This window comes from Schistocerca americana, chromosome 2 (genome assembly GCF_021461395.2).
Source record: "Schistocerca americana isolate TAMUIC-IGC-003095 chromosome 2, iqSchAmer2.1, whole genome shotgun sequence".
Taxonomy (NCBI): domain Eukaryota; kingdom Metazoa; phylum Arthropoda; class Insecta; order Orthoptera; family Acrididae; genus Schistocerca; species Schistocerca americana.
This window is the reverse complement of record NC_060120.1, coordinates 106,071,540-106,094,378: the sequence shown is the minus strand read 5'-3', so window position 1 is coordinate 106,094,378 and position 22,839 is coordinate 106,071,540.

Below are 22,839 nucleotides of genomic sequence, written 5' to 3'. Positions count from 1 at the left end.
AAAACATATTTAATAATTGAATTTACATTATTCGAAACATAGCAACACAAAATGATTATTTTGTTCAGTGTATATCAGCCACCAGGCATTACAATCTGTTGAGCCAAATGGCTCTTATTAAACTGAAGGATCGTATACATACTGGAAAATATATTAGATCAAGACGATTATAAAGACATAAAAAAGTATATTTGACAAGTGGTATAAAACTATTACCTTACCGAAAGTAAAAGGTTGTCACTGACGACAAAAAAAGAAAATTACGACATTGGCCATCCAGTGTTCATATTGTTATATTTGTGTGTTAATGCAAAGCTATTGGCAGCGATAACAGTAAGACAGTCCATATGTGGATATAAGAAAGACATACCACTCGCAATGCTAGCTGTGGTAACGAGGAAGTATTTGGGGCCCACGAGAAATGCAGGCCCCGCAACGAACTTGTGGCGTCACACTAGTTGTATTTAATCATATCTGAGCTACATCTGTAATTAATTAATACGCTATATATACTAGATTACAAATACAAGTAAATGATAGTTATTCATTCATATATACATTCATGATCTTCACATATTGTAAGTCGTCATTATTGTCTAAAGCAAGGCTCATATCTCTCTCCAGTGTTCGGCACACTTCACTGCAGCGTCGTTGGCCAACCACAGGTCTTGGAAAGCGCATGGGGCCAGCAAAGATGGACCGGTCAGCAGGTGTGTCATGGTTTGTTTTCCTCCACATTGGCAGGGATCTTCTTCGGCGTATCCCCACTTGATCAGGTTATCCTGTGATCTTCCCATTTGACATCTAAGTCTATTTAGGCTCTTCCAGACTCTCCATTCCAATTGTGATCCAGCAGGAAGTTTTTCTTTAATGTTCCAACTTTTCAGACTGCCTTTATCCAATTTCTGTTTCCACATTGATTCTCTAGTTGTAGACTGACTTTCGGTTAGTGGACGTTCAACTTTTATGGAAGGAGCCTCCCAGAAGATTGTACAAGTACAGTCGGGCGTCCCGTGGGCAACGGTAAATACCGGCAGATCCTTCCACACACTGAGCTACGTCTAAAACGACATGTCACACTAGTTTCCATGCCTGAACACATCGCGAACACTCATCTACGTCCGGGACCAGGTGGGAAATCAATATACAAATGGAAAGGTACCCACTAAAGCCTTTAGCTTTGTCAAGTGTTACTGAGAACTTGACTGTACTTAAATGTGCTGCTACGAAGTATTAGATGACGTGAAATTGAAACGCGCTTCCTGCCGGAGCTTGTCGCTGCTGTTCCTAAGACCTACACTGTTGTGTGCTGTGACGCACGCCGCAGGGCCTGTGCGAAGTACCTGTACTACGGCTGTCAGAGAAATGGCTGACATATAGCGACATCGCTATACAAACATACTAACTGCTACATGACGGTACCAAACAACTAATTTTATGGAGTTGTGACTCAGTAATAAGACAAAGGGTGACAATACAACGATACTTCCACTAGATTTACATTATATAAGATGTAAGAAGCTATGTTCAGTTTCACTTAAACCTGTAGTATCCAGTTTTACACTGAGGTGGCGAAAGTCATGGGGTACCTCATAATATAGTGTAGGACCTCCGGTTAGACGCCGTGTAACACCAATATCGGTTGTAAGTAGTTTATACAGTGTAATTATGTGTATTTGACTATGAAGTGTTTGTTATTTACTAGTTAAGATCTCCGAATTGTCAAAGGGAAGTTGAAGTTTGATATGTACTTATTGTAAAAAGCTTAATAATGTTTAAAAGTAATGTTTAGAAAGAGAAATGTGTATGTAAAAAACTGGTTCATGCTTGGGGATCTTGTATTGTATAGCAGAAAAGGTGTAGGGAACTCCCTCCGCTATGGCAGTGGCCTGTCGAGCGCTAAAATGTGGATTTGGCGGCCGATCTGGGCAGCTACTGGGGGAGCACACTAGGCAGTCAGTGGATAGCTGTTGCACGGTTCAGTGGCAAAAGTATAGTGTTAATGTAAAAATACCTGCTTTACAGGTAATGGATAAGGCACACAAATTGAACCTACATGAAAAGTAATTTTGCTTTGATTATTACTATGAACTATTTTCTGAAGTTAATTGAACTTAATATTTGAATTACTTGCTTTAAAGTATGAACATATAAACTATTTCAAGTTGGGTCAGGAAGAAATATCGGCAAATTGCATTTTGTTTCTGAAATAGTCACAGAATTTGCCTGTAAAGACAGTTTCAGCTTATGGGCCCCCACTATATTCTTTTCTATTACAAGATAGATAAACTAAATACTGCTTCTGCTAAAGAAATCTGAAGCATTTCCATAAAAGTGTGAGTATAAAAAGTGTCTACGTAATGTTATTTAACTTTATTTGTGGTGTCTGCATGTTAGTTAAACCAGGACTCTGGTCATGGCCAATTTTAGTCTCGTGATGTCTTGAGCAACATCTTAGTGCTAAATTGGTTAATGATTGAGATAGTAACTATTATTTCTATGAGTGAAATATCATTTAACTTCCTATGATTGCTGATTTGTGGAAATAGTAACTACTGCTACGCACTGTTCACTTCGTCCGGTAGTTGCGTGTATTCATTGCACTATTTAAAATTAGTATTAATGAAAGTCACTTTAGCAAATCAGTTTCATTTTTCTTTAAACTAAATGTTTCAGATTATTATGCCTAATTAGGCTGGCGACCGTTTGTTGTTTCATTCACGTGAACTTCACTACTTTCATTACTTCCAAAATAAAGCCTTTCAGTTTTCTGCTAACTGCCATAGATACGAAATTACTGTTCAATACCTTTTACCCATTATGTAAACACACGGTCAAAACATTTCTAAATTCCTACCAGAGGGTAACGCGAGTTTGCTATATAGTGTTATACGTGCGTTTTTACGTATCAGAACTTAAGGTTCAGTCACAAGGAAACTGCGGCTCGTGTTACGGGCGTAGTGTAGCATCTCGACGTGGCATGGACACAACAAGTCGCTGGAAGTCTCCTGGAGAAATAATACTGAGCCACGCCGCCTTTATAACCGTCCATAATTGCGAAGGCGTTGCCAGTGCAGGATTCTGTGCGGGAACTAACCTCTCGATTATGCTCGATGGGATTCATGTCGGGCGATCTGGGTGGCCAAATCATTCGCTTGAATTGGCCAGAACGTACTTTAAACCGATCGCGAACAATTGTGGCTCCATGACATGACGCATTGACATCGATAAAACTTCCATTGCTGTTTGCGCACATGACATACATGAATGGAAGCAAATGGCCTCCAAGTAGCCGAAAATCTATGGACCTATTCCATGTCGTGTAAACAAAGCCCATACATCTATGGAGCCACCACCAACTTGCACAATACCTTGTTTACAATTTGAGCCCATTGCTTCGTGGGAGTTATCGCAGCACTCGAACCATACCATCAGCTCTTACCAAGTCACGGTTTTTCAGATGTCTGGGGTCCCTCAGATGTGGTTACGCGCTCAGGAGATGTCGAGATGTTAGCAAAGGCACTCGAGAAGGCCATCTGCTGCCATAGCTCATTAACGCAAAATTTCGCGGCACTGCCCTAACGGATACGTTCGTCGTATGTGTTGCTTGTCTGTTAGCACTGTGAACTCTACACAGAAGCACTGCTCTCAGTTGTTAAGTGAAGGCCGTCGGCCACTGCGATGTCTGTGGAGAGAGGTGATGCCCGAAATGTGGTATTCTCGGCACACTCTTGACTCTATGGATCTCGGAATATTTAATTCCCTATCGATTTCCAACACTGAATGCCTCATGAATCTAGGTGCAACTACAATTCCACATTCCCGCCGTGTGCCCATATCACGTCGGAAACCTTTCCACTTGAATCAGCTGACTACAAATGACACCTCCTCTAATGCACAGCCCTTCTATACCTTTTATATGTGATACGATACTAACGCCATCTCTATATATGCATATCGCTATCCCATGACTTCTGTCAGTGTAAGCTATTTAAAGTTCTATTACAATGTGCTTTGTGATACACTGTAACAAAACTTTAGATAGCTTACACTGTCAAAAACCATCCATGTTGGTATTAAAATTTATATCAAGAAAACATCAACAGTCTCAAATTAGTCTCTAGTCTAAAATGACTTGTTGCTTTATTGGTCTTAAATTTTTTATTGGTAATTACTAATATTGCTTGAAGTTTGACATAACAGTGCTATCCGCAAACTTTTAGTTTAATAAATGCCAGTACAATTTGTGTGGTTGCATCATTTCCTTAATTGTGTAATACGTTACCGTTGAAAGATGCTCCAGATGTAACAAACTTAAACATCAGAATTGTCCATATACGAGTCTACGGAGTGTTTTAATTATAAACTCCAAAAAAATCGGTCTGTGGCCATGAAATTTGGTTGTTGTGTTACTGCTTTTCTACGTATTCACCACGTAATACGACACATTCTTCACGATGGTGGATGGCTTGGCGGAAGATCTTCGTTGCAAAAATCTACATTATTGTCTGCTCAGGAAAAGCTGAACTCAAAAACCAGTTTCTCGTCATTCTGGAGAGGCTTGCAGTGATTCATTCAACCGTGGTCACTTTGTGCCATGTAAGGAGAACAAGCAGTAAGGATGACTGATTCCTATGCAGAATTAGGTGGGACGTTACAGTGGAACAAAACGTCCCCTTGGACAGCTCTCCATGCGACTTGTACGGTTGAATACTTTGAAATAAAAGTGGTTTTGCTCTGTCTCTATGTTGTCTTAGGGGATACTGTCAACTGCAGATGTGTGCTTTTCGTAAACAAAATAATAATTTGCTGCTGACGTATGAATCTTATTAAACTGAATGTAGGTGCAGTAATCTAAAAAATTTCCCCAACTATTTCTTTAAACTTAAATAATAATTTATTCTGTGGTGTGGAATGATAAACCCTACCAGTCACAACAGAAGGTGATTTTATTTAATGTACAAGGAGTTTCAGACTTGTGCTCACCTTCAGGGGTTTTTGCATTCAGGAATTTTTGGAGTTAATTGAGCTCAGTGTTGAATAACTTGCCTTAAAAGTAAAAACATAAACTATTCAAAGTGAAGGTAAGAATTAAATTTAGTTGAATTGAATTTTGGATACTGAAATAATAATAGAGTTTGACTAGTGATACAATATCAGTTTATGGGTCCCAACTATATTCTTCTCATACTAGAAAGGTAATTGGAATATTATTGCCATTAAGGAAATCTGATACATTTCTACAAATGGGTGCATAAACAGTGTAATTGTGATATTATTTATTTTATTTGTGGTATGTATATGTCACTTAAGTCAGAACCCCCTCCTTGCCAAATTTAGTTCTCCGCTTCTTGCAGTAACATTTCAGTACTGACCCAAGTAGCAATCTTGAGTGTAGCTCTTATTAGTGTGAGTTTGGTACAAATTTTGCTTTCTTTGATTACTAGTACTTGCAGTATTGGTGACTGCTGCTATACACAGCTCAGAGTGCCCTGTGACCGTTTGTATCCTGTGTACTACTCAAAGGGAAATACTAATGAAAGTAATTTCATTAACTAATATTTGATTTTCTTAAACATATATTTCTACATCTACATCTACATCTACATCTACATCCATACTCCGCAAGCCACCTGACGGTGTGTGGCGGAGGGTACCTTGAGTACCTACATCTACATCTACATTGATACTCCGCAAGCCACCCAACGGTGTGTGGCGGAGGGTACCTCTATCGGTTCTCCCTTCTGTTCCAGTCTCGTATTGTTCGTGGAAAGAAGGATTGTCGGTATGCCTCTGTGTGGGCTATAATCTCTCTGATTTTATCCTCATGGTCTCTTCGCGAGATATACGTAGGAGGGAGCAATATACTGCTTGACTCTTCGGTGAAGGTATGTTCTCGAAACTTTGACAAAACCCCGTACCGAGCTACTGAGCGTCTCTCCTGCAGAGTCTTCCACTGGAGTTTATCTATCATCTCCGTAACGCTTTCGCGATTACTAAATGATCCTGTAACGAAGCGCGCTGTTCTCCGTTGGATCTTCTCTATATCTTCTATCAACCCTATCTGGTACGGATCCCACACTGCTGAGCAGTATTCAAGCAGTGGGCGAACAAGCGTACTGTAACCTACTTCCTTTGTTTTCGGATTGCATTTCCTTAGGATTCTTCCAATGAATCTCAGTCTGGCATCTGCTTTACCGACGATCAGCATTATATGATCATTCCATTTTAAATCACTCCTAATGCGTACTCCCAGATAATTTATGGTATTAACTGCTTCCAGTTGCTGACCTGCTATTTTGTAGCTAAATGATAAAGGATCTATCTTTCTGTGTATTCGCAGCACATTACACTTGTCTACATAGAGATTCAATTGCCATTCCCTGCACCATGCGTCAATTCGCTGCAGATCCTCCTGCATTTCAGTACAATTTTCCATTGTTACAACCTCTCGATACACCACAGCATCATCCGCAAAAAGCCTCGGTGAACTTCCGATGTCATCCACAAGGTCATTTATGTATATTGTGAATAGCAACGGTCCTATGACACTCCCCTGCGGCACACCTGAAATCACTCTTACTTCGGAAGACTTCTCTCCATTGAGAATGACATGCTGCGTTCTGTTATCTAGGAACTCTTCAATCCAATCACACAATTGGTCTGATAGTCCATATGCTCTTACTTTGTTCATTAAACGACTGTGGGGAACTGTATCGAACGCCTTGCGGAAGTCAAGAAACACGGCATCTACCTGTGAACCCGTGTCTATGGCCCTCTGAGTTTCGTGGACGAATAGCGCGAGCTGGGTTTCACATGACCGTCTTTTTCGAAACCCATGCTGATTCCTATAGAGTAGATTTCTAGTCTCCAGAAAAGTCATTATACTCGAACACAATACGTGTTCCAAAATTCTACAACTGATCGACGTTAGAGATCTAGGTCTATAGTTCTGCACATCTGCTCGACGTCCCTTCTTGAAAACGGGGATGATCTGTACCCTTTTCCAATCCTTTGGAACACTACGCTCTTCTAGAGACCTACGGTACACCGCTGCAAGAAGGGGGGCAAGTTCCTTCCCGTACTCTGTGTAAAATTGAACTGGTATCCCATCAGGTCCAGAGGCCTTTCCTCTTTTGAGCGATTTTAATTGTTTCTCTATCCCTCTGTCGTCTATTTCGATATCTACCATTTTGTCATCTGTGCGACAATCTAGAGAAGGAACTACAGTGCAATCTTCCTCTGTGAAACAACTTTGGAAAAAGACATTTAGTATTTCGGCCTTTAGTCTGTCATCCTCTGTTTCAGTACCATTTTGGTCACAGAGTGTCTGGACATTTTGTTTTGACCCACCTACCGCTTTGACATAAGACCAAAATTTCCAAATTAATGTGCCTAATTTGGCTGGCGACAGTTCATTTTTCATTCGTATACGAAATTTACTGCTTTCATTAAACCCCAAAGTTTAAAGCCTGCTTAGTTTTTCTGTTAAATTCAACATATTCAAAATTACTGTCCAATACATTTATCCATTAGACATATATGCATGGTCAAAGTTATAAATCCTCCCAGAGGGTAGCATTAGTTTGTGTCACGACAGGCTAGTGTTGTACTTGGTCTAAGAAACGTTCCAGTTCCTGAAGTTTCTTCCAGAAATGCGCTGGACCTCTTCAGAGGTGTTCCAGGCGAGGCTGAGTCTTACTGACTGACGAGTTGGGCGTCGGCGTGTGACTTAAATACTGTGTAAAACGGGCTTGGTCTAGTTTACACGTGGTCAGCAGAGATAATCCTTGTCAGAAATAAAACTTAATTATCTATTGTGGCCTGTCAAGGATAAAAACTTCTGTATCGATTTTGCAGAGCCATTGTTCATATACCAAAGTTTCATGGATTCTACTTTTCTGTTAAAACTATCCACATGCATATACATTTTGAAGGCTTCTCAGTGTATCCATGGATAGAAATTAGTCATTGTAGATAAAATTTTGAGTTCATAAAAATTCACTTCATGTTTTCCTGACTGTAGAGCATGTTCTGCCGAAGCTGATATTTCTGTTTTCCCTAGTCGGCGAAACATTTTAAGTTCCTTCAGTCTTGTATTCATACTTCTCTTGGTAGTTCCAATGTAGACCTTTCCAGCAGTACAAGATATGTATCCCACATGCAGACAGAGGAGAACGTTTATCCTTTATGGATCGGTGCGTTTGACAATTTTTCTTAGTCGGTCTAAAAGCAAGTCTGATGTCATGTTTCTGTAAAATCATCCTGATCTGATCAGTTATTTATTTGTTTATTTGATATAGGGAAGAGAAACCGTGTCCATTCATGACATCGCTTCAGTGTTGTCCTCTGGCCTACTGTTATTTGGTCGCAGAACACTCTTAACTTCTTTACCCGAACAGCCGGTGCAAATTCGATAGATAAGTTTATATCCTTGACAGGCGATAGGGATTATCTCTGTTCATCACGTGTAAACTACGCCACATCCATTTCAGACAACATAGAAGTCGTTCTCTGACTTCCGACTTGTTATTCGGTAAGACTCTTCAGTCACCAGGAGCATCTCTGAAGACATCTAGCGTAGTTCTGGACGAAACACCAGGAACCGAAACGTTTATTGGACCACTGTCATACAACCTGGCAGCCACACCAGCAACTATGACATCCGGTCTTGAAAGAGTCCATTGTACGAATTTGAGTTTTGCAGCACGCACTTTCATAGTGTTGCAAATTTACTGATCAGCACTGTACGATGTCAGGGTTCTGTGCCTCAGTCTGTGGAGAAGGAAACCCTAGAGGATCGCTTTGTTGCCGACTGTCTGTCTGACCGATTGTTAATAACCCTTTTCCTCAGGAAAAGACGTATCAATTTCCTATTTAAGAAACTTCCTGGCAGATTAAAACTGTGTGCCAGACCGAGACTCGAGCTCGGGACCTTTGCCTTTCGCGGGCAAGTTCTCTATCAACTGAGCTACCCAAGCACGACTAACACCCCGTCCTCACACCTTTACTTCTGCCAGTACCTCGTCTCGTACACTCCAAACTTTACAGAAGCTCTCCTGCGAATCCATGTCTCCTCAGTATCCTTTCTTTCAGGAGTGCTAGTTCTGCAAGGTTCACAGGAGAGCTTCTGTAAAGTTTGGAAGGTAGGAGACGAGGTACTGGCAGAAGTAAAGCTATGAGGAGGGGCCGTGGGTCGTGCTTGGGTGGGTCAGTTGGTAGAGCACTTGCCCGCGAAAGACAAAGTTTGCGAGTTCGAGTCTTGGTCCGGCATACAGTTTTAATCTGCCAGGAAGTTTCATATCAGCGCACACTCCACTGCAGAGTGAAAATCTCATTCTGAATTTCCTATTTATGTCGCGTATTAAGGTCTATAGTCCCTTGGAGGTGCAAAAATTTTAAGATACGGCCATTTATGTTACATCTTTCGATACTCGAAAACTCACTCATACACTCCTGGAAATGGAAAAAAGAACACATTGACACCGGTGTGTCAGACTCACCATACTTGCTCCGGACACTGCGAGAGGGCTGTACAAGCAATGATCACACGCACGGCACAGCGGACACACCAGGAACCGCGGTGTTGGCCGTCGAATGGCGCTAGCTGCGCAGCATTTGTGCACCGCCGCCGTCAGTGTCAGCCAGTTTGCCGTGGCATACGGAGCTCCATCGCAGTCTTTAACACTGGTAGCATGCCGCGACAGCGTGGACGTGAACCGTATGTGCAGTTGACGGACTTTGAGCGAGGGCGTATAGTGGGCATGCGGGAGGCCGGATGGACGTACCGCCGAATTGCTCAACACGTGGGGCGTGAGGTCTCCACAGTACATCGATGTTGTCGCCAGTGGTCGGCGGAAGGTGCACGTGCCCGTCGACCTGGGACCGGACCGCAGCGACGCACGGATGCACGCCAAGACCGTAGGATCCTACGCAGTGCCGTAGGGGACCGCACCGCCACTTCCCAGCAAATTAGGGACACTGTTGCTCCTGGGGTATCGGCGAGGACCATTCGCAACCGTCTCCATGAAGCTGGGCTACGGTCCCGCACACCGTTAGGCCGTCTTCCGCTCACGCCCCAACATCGTGCAGCCCGCCTCCAGTGGTGTCGCGACAGGTGTGAATGGAGGGACGAATGGAGACGTGTCGTCTTCAGCGATGAGAGTCGCTTCTGCCTTGGTGCCAATGATGGTCGTATGCGTGTTTGGCGCCGTGCAGGTGAGTGCCCCAATCAGGAATGCATACGACCGAGGCACACAGGGCCAACACCCGGCATCATGGTGTGGGGAGCGATCTCCTACACTGGCCGTACACCACTGGTGATCGTCGAGGGGACACTGAATAGTGCACGGTACATCCAAACCGTCATCAAACCCATCGTTCTACCATTCCTAGACCGGCAAGGGAACTCGCTGTTCCAACAGGACAATGCACGTCCGCATGTATCCCGTGCCACCCAACGTGCTCTAGAAGGTGTAAGTCAACTACCCTGGCCAGCAAGATCTCCGGATCTGTCCCCCATTGAGCATGTTTGGGACTGGATGAAGCGTCGTCTCACGCGGTCTGCACGTCCAGCACGAACGCTGGTCCAACTGAGGCGCCAGGTGGAAATGGCATGGCAAGCTGTTCCACAGGACTACATCCAGCATCTCTACGATCGTCTCCATGGGAGAATAGCAGCCTGCATTGCTGCGAAAGGTGGATATACACTGTACTAGTGCCGACATTGTGCATGCTCTGTTGCCTGTGTCTATGTGCCTGTGGTTCTGTCAGTGTGATCATGTGATGTATATAACCCCAGGAATGTGTCAATAAAGTTTCCCCTTCCTGGGACAATAAATTCACGGTGTTCTTATTTCAATTTCCAGGAGTGTATAAATCTATAGGGTGCTCCCCGTTGACGTAGAATTATGAAATTAGGCGAAAAGCAAGGTTTCGTATTAGAAGTAAAGAAAAAATTCAAAAATAGTTGATTTGTAATTATATCACACGAAAAAAGTATTTTTTGTTATATTTTTATCCGTTTCCCTGTCTGTCCGTCGTTTTGGATCTCTTTTGCTCTGGAACAGGTTGGCGTATCAAGTTCAAATTTATCTCACATACTAAAGTCGATGGTCCCTTGACGATGCAAAAAATTTAAGCTTGTGAGCTAATATCTCAAAGATGTGATTCCTCTTCATCGAAATGTCTTCACTCAAAGTCGTCTAGGGCTTACACCGCATGTGTCGCATTACACGCCCTAAATAAGACACCTATGACACTTTGGTTAAATGGTCTGGCTGATAGCAAGTTTGCAAATAGAAAGTTAATATAATAAGAGTAATAATAATATCGGGAACTAAATTAACGACCCGTAAATGATGTAGGGCACATAGTTGCGATTTGGTTAGAATAATGTTTATTCAGAAAGCAAACTAATAGCGAAAGTGTACGTATTTAGAGTTACTGTTACACTCGAGCCATTTGACACAGTTCGATCGTTCACAATATCATTGCGAAAAACCACTCCAATACTCCGCCTCCTTGGCTACGCGAAAAGTTAAGAGTTCACACCAGGTGGGCGGCTGCTCACCGCTCAGAGAGTAACAGTAAGTGCCGCGATACCATACGACGCGAAATTTTCTAAGTCGTTTCACGTCCTAGCTGCCTAACGACCGACTGTCCGCTTTCGCGTCTCAATCCGAACTGTACCCTTTGGTGTCTCCAGCCGAACTGTTCGCTTTCGCGCCTGCACCAGCACTCCCTCTGCCCGTCCCCGGCCACGTTTTCCCGCGCGGATTTCACTTTAACAGTAAATCCTAAACTATTATAGATATGACCAGTATTCAAGTTTTATTGGAATCAAGATGAAAATTTACGGAGGATGGCAGATTAAAGTTGTTGTGGCTTGATTCCCTGCACTACTACAGAATTAAATAGTTTTCATAAATCGTTTCCCTTAATGGCCGATCTTAGGTCCGACATATTTAACACTACTACGTCTCTTCGGCCACAAACGGATTCTACTGGGTTTCCCTATGACGAAGGTTCTCGTCTGTCTCACTCGCACACTACAGCGCTTAGGCTCAAAAATGGTTCAAATGGCTCTGAGCACTATGGGACTTAACTTCTGAGGTTAGCAGTCTCCTAGAACTTAGAATTACTTAAACCTAAATAACCTAAGGACATGACACACATCCATGCCCGAGGCAGGATTCGAACCTGCGACCGTAGCAGTCGCGCGGTTCCTGACTGAGCGCCTAGAACCGCTCGGCCACCGCGGCCGGCGCAAAATTAAGCATTTTCCACACTTAGTGTAGGGCTTAGTGTAGTGCTTGGTACTGCAGTTCAGTTTCTCAGTCACTCGTGAGCGGTCTTACTGTGCAGATCATTTCGAACCGCGCCACACAAATTTCGGCTAAGATAAAGAAAAACATTCGTATTGACGGTTCTTTTCGCGTAAACATGAACCTTTCAGTGAAGATCTGAGAATTTTAAGTGGATTTGTTTGGAATTTATTTACATGTAACTTTCATGTCGTACCACAACTGCTCATAGCATGTCCCATAGTGCTCAGAGCCATTTGAACCATTTGGAATATTACGGCGACCACTTCTTTTTAGGAAGACCATTGAACGACTTGATGTAGTAACTCACGAACAGCTGTGGGTCAGTAACGGTTTAGAACTTGGCATTAATTCGGTTTAGCCTTGTAAAATTGTGACTGATTTTCATTTTCGGACTTGTATTCAAACAGTAGCAAACTTACAATGATAGTAGCTTCGGCACTCAATACAGATATGACGGCTATTTAAAACCTTATATATGAGTGCGAGCCCTCCCGCCGGAGGTTCGAGTCCTCCCTCGGGCGTGCGTGTGTGTGCGTGTGTGTGTGTGTGTGTGTGTGTGTGTGTGTGTGTGAGTGTGTATGTGTATTGTTCTAAAATGTTCAAATCGGTGTGAATTCCTATGGGACCAAACTGCTGAGGTCATCGGTCCCTAGACTTACACACTACTTAAACTAAGTTACGCTAAGGACAACACACACTCATGCCCGAGAGAGGACTCGAACCTCCGACGTGACGTGGCGTCCTAAACCGCACAGCCAATCCACGCGGCTCATGTGTTGTTCTTAGCATAAGCTAGTTTAAGTAGGGTATAAGTCTAGAGACCGATGACCTCAGCAGTTTGGTCCCTTAGATATTCACACACACACACACACACACACACACATGATTGTGTGACGTCTGTTCTTTCGCACAAGTTTGAAAGAACTGATACCACGTGGAATCTGCAGCTGTGATACATATTGTGTGAACTGAATGAGATGGGGGGAAAGGAAAGTCAGCTGCATCAGGAATTTATGCAGAATCACTGGCGACGAGGGAAAATGTGTGACAGACTGGAATCTCCTGCTTGCTAGGCTGCTACGTTCACCGCTGCGCCGCGCATACACTCTTTATCGCACCTAGCACCAACTATATGCAGTCCTAGTCCACGTCCTTCACGCTCGCTAATTTAAGATTCCCGCTGCAGGTCGACCGTAAATGTGCATCCCCACTGATTAGATTAGATTAATTATTCATTCCATAGACCCATAAAGGAGGGAATCCTCCTGGGTGTGGAACATGTCAGATAAACACATTACAAAAATGTAATTAGAAGAACTTGAGTTTCATTAATTTTAATGATCCTCAGTCAATAAACAGTAAATTTATGTGTATGAATTAAATTTAAATTTCTAATATTTATAGGTTTAATACTTACATCTGCTTTCATTAAATCCATCATTCAGACATTTGCTAGTTTCTTGGCTATTACAACCGAGTATTGTCAAAAATTGAAGTAAATTATTCATTTCAGTGATCCTCAGTTAAGAACAGTCAGATTATGTACAAGATTTAAAATTAAACTTCCACTGTTTACAGACTTAAGACTTACATCTGCTTTCCGTACATCCATCATTCACACAGTAAGTGTTACAACCAAGTATTGTCAAAAATTAAAGTATCATAAATTTTCATTAAAATGGTCTACTGCACTTGTTGAGAAACTCATGGATGGAAGCGAAGGAGTTGGCCACCAAAAATTCTTTTAAATTATGTTTAAGTTGTGCCTTGTCTGAAACTAAACTCTAAATGGTTGCTGGTAACTTATTGAAAATATGCGTTGCTGAATACTGGACTCCTTTCTGGGCAAGAGTAAGTGATTTTAAATCTTTGTGTATATTGTTCTTATTCCTAGTATTGATTCTGTGTACTAAGGAGTTTGTTGGAAGAAGAGGTGTATTATTTACAACAAACTTCATTAAGGAATAAATATACTGAGAAACTGTGGTTAATATGCCCAATTCTTTGAATAGGTTTCGACATGATGTTCTTGGATTTCCACTACTCATTACTCTTGTTACACGCTTCTGTACTCCAAAAATGTTTTCTCTGTTTGTGGAGTTACCACAAAATATGATAACATACGACATACTGGAGTGAAAAATAAGCACAATATGCCAGTTTTTTTGTATTTATATCTCCTATGTCTGACATCATTCGCATTGCAAACACAGACTTGTTTAGGCGCTTTAGCAGTTCGTTAGTATGTTGCTCCCAACTGAACGTTACGGATCCATTGCCTAGTGAGGCAGGAATGTGAATCCGGGATGTGAATCCGGGATGTCTACTCCTTCTGTTCTGTCACGAATCAAATAAAAGAGCATGGAATCCATGGACGGTGACTGTTGTAGGTGGCGCTAGGTGGGAATGTTAGTCGGCCGGGGACTGTGCTGAGATAGTGCCAGATAGTGCGGAAAACACTGTGTCCGGGTGAGATAGTGCCTAACGTAACTACCCTGCAAGCAGGAAAGGTTAGAGCCCCGGTCCGGCCTACATTTCAGTCATTGCCGCTTGTTCCACATCAAGCACCGACGCAGTTGGTAACGGAAACTGGAAATTTGTGGCAATTTGGCTCGACCGCCCCGGCCGGCTGTGTCAATTTCCCACGGGACCAAACTGCTCAGGTCATTGGGCCCTAGGCTTACACACTACTTAATCTATCCTAAACTAACTTATGCTAAGGACAACGCACACACCCATGCCAAAGGGAGGACTCGAACCTCCGCCGGGGGGAGCCGCGTGAACCGTGGCAAGTCGCCCTAGACTGCGCGGCTACGTCGTGCGGCAGGTTCCTTTCCTTTCATTTCCTTTACTTTCCTTTCCTTTCCATTACCAACTCTCCACCTTCAAATAAAAAAATTTTTTTTCAGAGATAATTAAACCTAATTAACTGACGTTTAAACCTTTTACTTAAGTTATTAGAATCCCGAATGCCTGATATTTTCTTACGAACTTAGCAAATGCTGTTTGCAATCTTGAATTGCGCGATCTTTATCTGGTAAGCATTTAGCCGACGTTTCTTCAATGCTGCTTTTTGTTGGCTGAATCTGTTTTGGTTGGCAGGAGAGCCAACACCGTGTTACTGGAGGAGGCCGAAGGCACGCGTTTTAGCTCACGCAGGCTGGCGTGAGGTCTGGAACAGGACAAGGAAATTAGAATTTAGAAAAAACGGACGTAGCTGGTGGATTACTTAACTTTAATCCATAAATGGTGAACGTCGCTCTTGACGGTACATTATTCATAATATCAATAGTAACTGGTAATGGCGCCTTGCTAGGTCGTAGGAAATGATGTAGCTGAAGGCTATGCTAACTATCGTCTCGGCAAATGAGAGCGTATTTTGTCAGTGAACCATCGCTAGCAAAGTCGGTTGTACAACTGGGGCGAGTGCTAGGAAGTCTCCCTAGACCTGCCGTGTGGCGGCGCTCGGTCTGCAATCACTGATAGTGGCGACACGCGGGTCCGACCTATACTAACGGACCGCGGCCGATTTAAAGGCTACCACCTAGCAAGTGCGGTGTCTGGCGGTGACACCACAGAATCAGTATCTATAAACACAGAGCGAATGAGGTGAACTTCAAGAAGCTGATCGAGGTAGGTGAACTGCACCGGAACTCCAAACGCTGTCTTTTGGGTCGAACTGTGATTTAAAGTAAGTGCAGGAGGGTAGCAGAGGTTCTAACCCATCCCGCCACATTTGCAAAGGGTGCGAGAATAAAACTGAAGCAACAACCCTGGATTTTCATTTGTGAAGGAATTCTGAAAACCGAGTTTAGCGTTTTTGCATTTGCTTTCCTACCCTCAATTCCAGTCTCTTCCTCGTCCATGAGTGTCTGGAAACTAACTTCGGGGAGGTGTCTGACAGATGGAAAAAGATAACAAAAGAACGAGATGACGATCTAATAGGAGGAATGCAGATGATATTGAAAAGAAAAAATAACGTGGGAGAGAGATACGTCTATTTGCATGGAAAATTCTGAAGAAGACGTTTATCCAACTCAGAATACGAAATGTCCGGAGATAATGACCGTTGTCTTCGGTTTTAGAACAGTGCCAGCGATGGTGGTGAATAAAAAATCGAATATTTAGCATAAGTCGTCGTGTTTGAGATTTTGTAAAAATGTTAAAATCGGCTCTAGTCATTTACCCTAAAATCTTCATTACGGAACTCGTTAATTGTTGTGAAGCTTTTTAGGTTAGGTATTTGTTACTTGGGAATATCTCTCCCAGCCGTTAAATTACTAGAGCTTAGCTGGAGAATAATATGGGAACAAATCAGTTCCAGCCCTGTCGAGAGACGCCTACCTGCATTTTGTGTGAGACGATTTACGAAAAGCACTGGAATCCTTCATCTGGACGAGGAGATGGGATTTTAACGCCGCTCGTCCCAAATATGCTTCGTTTTCCCATCGTGGCGCCAACTCACTGGGTGACAGCTATCGCGCGTTCCGCAGTTATATGCAGAAACGGAGCACTTACGACGCAGGAAACAAGAATACAATTTTAAAAAATGAAACCTTGGGTGTGGTGCGATTTGTAATAAGGCATGTAGGTAATGGCAGGGCAGGCCAGAAGGCCAAACTACACCTTGCTAGTCTTATTTGAACCGCCTCCAGGAACTGCGACGCTAAGCTGTGCGGCGCGGAGGATGTTTTGCTCGATCCGGAGTCTGCAGTTCGAATCGTTACAATTTAGCGTGATGAACATAAGTAGAATAGTTTGTGAACCCAAGTAGGTTCGCTACTTTCTAGGGTAAACTGCAAGCCTTCGTAGGATCTTGCGAGAAGAAGACATCATTGCTGATATTCTATCTGCCCGATGGAGATAGAATCAACCAATATACATTACAGCAATCCGCACTACATAGTTACATCTCTGACAGATGGTACATAATATGAGATTGTAGACTTTATTAGCCTGTGTCAATACCATCATGAAACAATGTTTGAACGACTTTCCTACTCGTCGTATTCGGAGCCTTGAACTATGCTTCAAAACGACGCTGCTGTCTGGGCCATAATCCGAACAGGTTCCATCAACAATTTATAGAGTTGCTGGAAGATCATGGTAATACGGTTTTACAATTAAGGAAACCGCTCCGTTATATAAATCAAAACTTTCAAGTTCCGCCGTTTCATGATTGCACGCTCTAACGTACACTGAAGAGCCAAAGAAACTGGCACAACTGCCTAATATCGTGTAAGGCGTCCATGAGCACACAGAAGTGCCGCAACACAACGTGTCATAGACTTGAATAATGTCTGAAGTAGTGCTGGAGGGAACGGACATCACAAATCCTGCAGGGCTGTCCATAAATCCTTAGGAGTATGAGTGGGTGGAGAACTCTTCTGAACAGCACGTTGCAAGGCGTCCCTGATATACTCAGTAATGTTCATGCCTGGGAGTTTGGTGGCCAGCGGAATATTTAAACTCAGAAGAGTATTCCTTGAGCCAGTTTGTAGCAATTCTGACGTTTGGGGTGTCGCATTATCCTGCTGGAATTGCCCAAGTCCGTCGGAATGCACAATGGACATGAATCGATGCAGGTGATCAGACAGGATGCTTAAGTACATGTCATCTGTCACAATCGTATCTATACATATGAAGGGTCCCATATGACTCCAACTGCACACGCCCCGCACCTTTACAGAGCCTCCAGCAGTTTGAAAAGTCCCCTGCTGATATGCAGGGTCCATGGATTCATGAGGTTGTCTCCATATTCGCACACTTCCATCCGCTCGATACAATTTGAAACGAGACTCTTCCGAGCAAGCTACATGTTTCCAGTCATCAAAAGTCCAATGTCGGTGTTGACGGGCACAGACGATGCGTAAAACTTTGTGTCGTGCAGTCATCAAGGGAACACGGGTGGGCCATTGGCTCCGAAAGCCCATATCGATGATGTTTTGTTGAATGATTCGCATGCTGACACTTGTTGATGGTCCAGCATTAAAATCTACAGCAATTTTGCGGGAGAGTTTGTCACGCAGCAAGTTATTAAGAGATGACATTCGTTGCAGTAAGGCACGCAGCCGTCTAGTACGGTGGCTGCAGGTTGGTTATGTTTCTTTTCGCTTTGCTCACAGCACAGCTAACCCTGCCTACCGTGACAATTGCATAGCGTATCATTCACTCGATACGAAGATTCATACCCTCTACTAATCTAAGTAATCCATATTAGTTATTATCTGATTTTATTTAAATTTGGTACACAGCCTTTTGTTATTAATGGAATGATGCTGTCAAAATTTCAGATTTTTGTTTATTATATTTCTGAAGGTAGCAACGGCCTTGCCGCAGTGGATACACCGGTTCCCGTGAGATCACCGAAGTTAAGCGCTGTCGAGCGTGGTCGGCACTTGGATGGATGACCATCCAGGTGTAGTGGGACGAAATTAAACGTCACCCATCCACCAAGTCAGCCCAGTTTGCAGGTGACTATAAGTTTAATTTAGTTTTTGTTTATGTGTTTTCTTATTATTTGTAATAAATGTGAATTATCTAAAAGTTCGTATTTTTTTATGTGTTTCATGTACGGAGAGATCGGCGCAACGAACGGGGACAGCATCTTCGTTGCCGCGACCAGAGAGGAAATTGCTGGCCGCTATACGTCGCGGGTCGACAGCCAAGGAGCAACAGAAGATCCTGGAACCGAGTTGTTGCGTCGTGTTTCTAAAAAATTAAAAATGAATTTTTATACTCTTTTTGTACAACAATGACGTCATAATGATCTTAATCTTATTGAGATGTTAGTCACTGTCTGTCAACGCTCAAGTTCACATCTGTATGTGTAGGAAGCTAATAAAATAGTGTATGTTACTAAAGGTGAAACACGTGTCTTGAAGATTTATTTATGAAGAGTTATGTGAACGGATTAATAATATATTTGACAAGATTATTGATTCAGACAGCGTTGGCCGAAACTTTGAATCTAAAAAGTTTATTTAATGTGTGATTCTGATATCGATTAGATCAAGATAACGTGTGTCGACATAATTTTCTGAGGAGAAACAAACGAAATTTAAATTCGAAAAAGGTACGAAAACCAATTGGCCCAAGTGATGTAATTCTCTGCACACGACTCAACTGATGTTTTACAGTTTCGTTCAAGAACCATCCTATGACAATTTAAAAGAATATGAATCATTTTTGAAAGTGGGTTGTAACTGACGTGGGTGACGAAGTCTGCACATGGTCATACATATATCAAACGAAAACCTAAATACGTCGTTACACCGCACCGTGGCGACCTTAGAAACAGGACTTGTGTGCAACTAAGGCACACAGGTACGAAACAAAGCATCAAGAGTCCTTCGGAAGTCAACGCGAGTTTTCGTGGAGCCTTCACCAGCCAGCGGCGACTTCGCGGGTGTGGGCATCTGACGGAGTGCAGCCAAGCAGTACGGTCACGCAGTTGTTCCACGAGAAGGCGCGTCTGTTGGGCAGCAGCTGAACGCTGCAAAACCCGACAACCTTTTTTCTCACTAAACTAATAGGCCCAGTACGTCAGCTGCGGGGTGTTCCTCCGGCTGGTATTAGAGGTGTTGCTGAGGGCTTCGCCTGTCTACGGCGGTGCCGGGCGTGGTTGCAGCCAGCGACGTTTCCGGTGTTCGACTCAGCGTCCTGCCGGTTGCGGAAGCGGGGTCGCAGCATCTCAGCGGCTGCATCGACGGCTGTTACATCTGCAGCCCACAGCGGCACACTGGTCATCGAGAACTACAAATTACAATATTAGTGTCCGGTGAGTTTGTTTCAAGTTGGAAGTGGAGTGTTGTACATAGGAAGTGTGCTTTTACAGGATTGTTGATTACAAGTTTGCGTGTGTAAATAGTTAATATCTTACAATAATGTCGGGAAGTGAAATGTCAGACGAAGAGCAATCTATGTCCGATAGGAGCGTGAGATCCCTTTTTAGGGCGATCGCTAAATTGAAACAATCTAACGAAGAATCTACTGCTAGATTAAAAGAGGAATTAAAACAGTCTAACGAAGAATCTATGGCTAGATTAAAACAGTCTAATGAGGAATCTATTGCTAGATTGAAACAGGAACTAAAACAGGAATTAAAACAGTCTAATGAGGAATCTACTGCTAGATTGAAACAGGAACTAAAACAGGAATTAAAACAGTCTAACGAGGAATCTACTGCTAGACTTAAAGGGGAGCTAACAAAATCAACAGACAGGTTGCAGGAATATCTTAATGAAACCAGTCGAGAATTAAGTGATAAAATAGAGTCTTCTAAAGTTGAAATGCAGGAAAAATTAGTGGGACTTAGTAATAAGATTGCTGATAATTGTAAAAGGTTAGAAGAACATATCCAGGAATCGCGCGAGGAAAAAGCTCGCATGCGACACGATATTACTGACTTATCCGAGAGACTAGATAGTGTCAATATCTTAGTTGTAAATGAAATACAGAAAAATTACGATATGTTACGAGATGAATTTTCTATGCAAACAGAAACTGTTCGCAGAGAATTATTGAAATCTATTAAAGAGGTCTCTACCAAACCTGTAGAGATTTCTTCAATAGATAATGTAGAATTAGAAACATTAACTCATCAAGTAGAAAAGGACCATACCGAAATCGAAAACATGAAATTTTTAATTACTGAGATATGCAGTAATCTTGAGACTGCCAAAGATAATAATATTGACGAAGGTACAGAGCGTTCACATCGTGAACACAGTGAAGAATCGATATTAGCTAATCGCGTATCCAATACAGAAATGCGGATACAGGAAATTACTAAACGATTATCGGAATTAGATAATAACGAGAACATTTCAGGTAGCAGAGGTAATAACATAATCAGAGACAACAGTCGCATCGAATTTGCTAGCACGGATGACAACAATATGAATAAGGCAATCACGGCAAGCCAATCCGATGCAACTCCGTCTCTGCCAGCTAAACAAAATCCGACTATTTCTCTCGCAGAATGTCTGGATGACATAACGACAAATTCAAATGTAGCAAGTCGATTTCCTGTATTCAAACCAGGAGGCGAACTGCACCCTATAATCTTTATAAAAGCTTTTGAAACATCATTATCTCCTAAATGGAGTAATGAAAAACGCATTCAATTTGTAATAGGACATTTAGAAGCAGAAGCTGCGGAGTGGGCAGTACTGCATAGAACTGAATTCAGGGATTGGGATGATTTTGTTAAGCAGTTTAAACAAAATTATTGGTCAAGAGGAAAACAACAACACTTAACTTTAGAGTTGTTAGACCCTCCTCCATATTCTAAACGGTGGGGAGGTTATAGGAATTATTTTGAATGGCATTTAAACCGTGCTAAATTAATTGAAGAACCAATTATTGAAAGTCATTTAATACGAGTCCTAATTAGTAGGTTACCGTATTACGTAAAGGAAAGAATGATAGAAAGAGAATGGTCACAGCCGTGCGAATTGTTAGGATATTTAGAGCAGTTAGATATACTTAATAGAGAAAGGGAAGACGAGAAGTTTAGATTTGGTAGAAATGACAATCCTCGAAACAATAGTAATAATTCAGAACCACGAAAAGCTAACAACAACAATCATAGCCGGTTCTGTTATATAAAACGTCAATCTAAAGATAAAGAGAGCCAACAAAATCGTGGTAATAACTCTAAAGTGCGGAAATTACACAATAACGATCATGAGATAAATCATCCTCAAGTAATTAATGAAGGTCAAGTGGTAGGTGACGTCATCATAGAACGTTCGGAAAACTAGTAAAGTCCTTTAGTACGGGTCAACTAAAGGGAACTATTGGTCAAGATTATCCAAGACCCAATTGCAATTTATCATTAAGCTGCCAAAAGGACAGTGACTGGCAACAAGATTTACTTCAGGAAGACAATCAGATAAGGGAGAATGTAACATATAAACCTGTTATTAAAGGTTATATTAAAGATACCGAAGTAAATATTATAGTTGATTCGGGTAGTGAAGTAAGTATTTTATCCAAAGAATTATTTCAGCTTAAAAGGAAATATTGGAATTTCCCGACTTTACCTGTAACTGGGGTGAAAATTATAGGAGTTACTGGTAAAAGAAGTCAAAATATTACTGAAGAAGTTTATGTAACTTTTGAAATTGCTAAACAATTAATTGCTCACTCTGTACTCGTCGTAGCCAACTTAAATGTGGCCATAATTTTAGGTATAGATTGGCTGTGTAAATATAAAGCTATATTAGATTTTAAAGATTCTTCCTTAACCATCCATAAGGAGGCATGTACTTTTAAGGTGAGGTTCTCTAATAGTCAAGTACCTGAAAATTGCTACGAGTCCTTACAGATTAAGTACGCACCGACCATGAATCTATTAACAGATTTTAGTGATCTTGGGTATGCAGTATACCAATGTCAGGCTAGTAATAGTATCGAAACCGAAGTGAAAGAAAAATGTTTATCTACGAATTGTCTATCCGAGCAAGAAAAGGAAGAGTTGGAATCTTTGATGTTAGAATTTAGA